Source organism: Penaeus vannamei, chromosome 24, assembly GCF_042767895.1.
Source record: "Penaeus vannamei isolate JL-2024 chromosome 24, ASM4276789v1, whole genome shotgun sequence".
In the NCBI taxonomy this organism is placed as follows: domain Eukaryota; kingdom Metazoa; phylum Arthropoda; class Malacostraca; order Decapoda; family Penaeidae; genus Penaeus; species Penaeus vannamei.
In genome coordinates this window covers 4,988,704-4,989,401 of record NC_091572.1, presented here as the reverse complement: position 1 = coordinate 4,989,401, position 698 = coordinate 4,988,704, and positions in this window count along the sequence as shown.

Genomic DNA, 698 nt, shown 5'->3' with positions numbered 1-698 from the left:
CCATTACCACATGTTATTATTACGATGATAAACGGTCTGCACGCCTTCCCATAAACACAAGCTGGCAACTCTCACGACAGTTTACAAGTATCAAATTTCGTTCCGTTTATTCGCACTCTCTCCAACCAATCTTTATTGTTGTGCGAATTAGCAAACTTTCTCTGGCATTATTTCTCCTTAGAAATCTCAAGCTGACTCATTCTATTTTCATTTTTGGATATCACAGAAAAAATAACCAGGATGATAGTGAGTTTGTTGTTTATCAGACGTTATTGGTTGGGAATTTATGTAAAATTATGCTTTCTTTTCACACTTATTTATTCTGCTGGTAATCTGTGGTAATTTGTCCGCTTTCTCCCGATAAAATTATGATTTATTTATTCTGTAAGTGATTTTGAATAGAATTTGTTATAATGATGGTGATGATGATGATAATGATGATGACGACAACGGGGGTAAATTAATTTCATTTATTTATATATTCATTCATTTACTCCTTGATTATTGATAAATATCGGACTTCAATATGGCAACAGTGAGCGAAACACCTTTCTTTTTTTGAAATATTTTTTTTTTCCTCAAGAATATCACGAGACAAACTGTACTTAATTCCTGTTGATGATTAATGAAATAATAGTTACTACGCTCAGCTACCTGGAAACCTTTAAGCAGAGGAATCACCTAATAATTACTGTTTT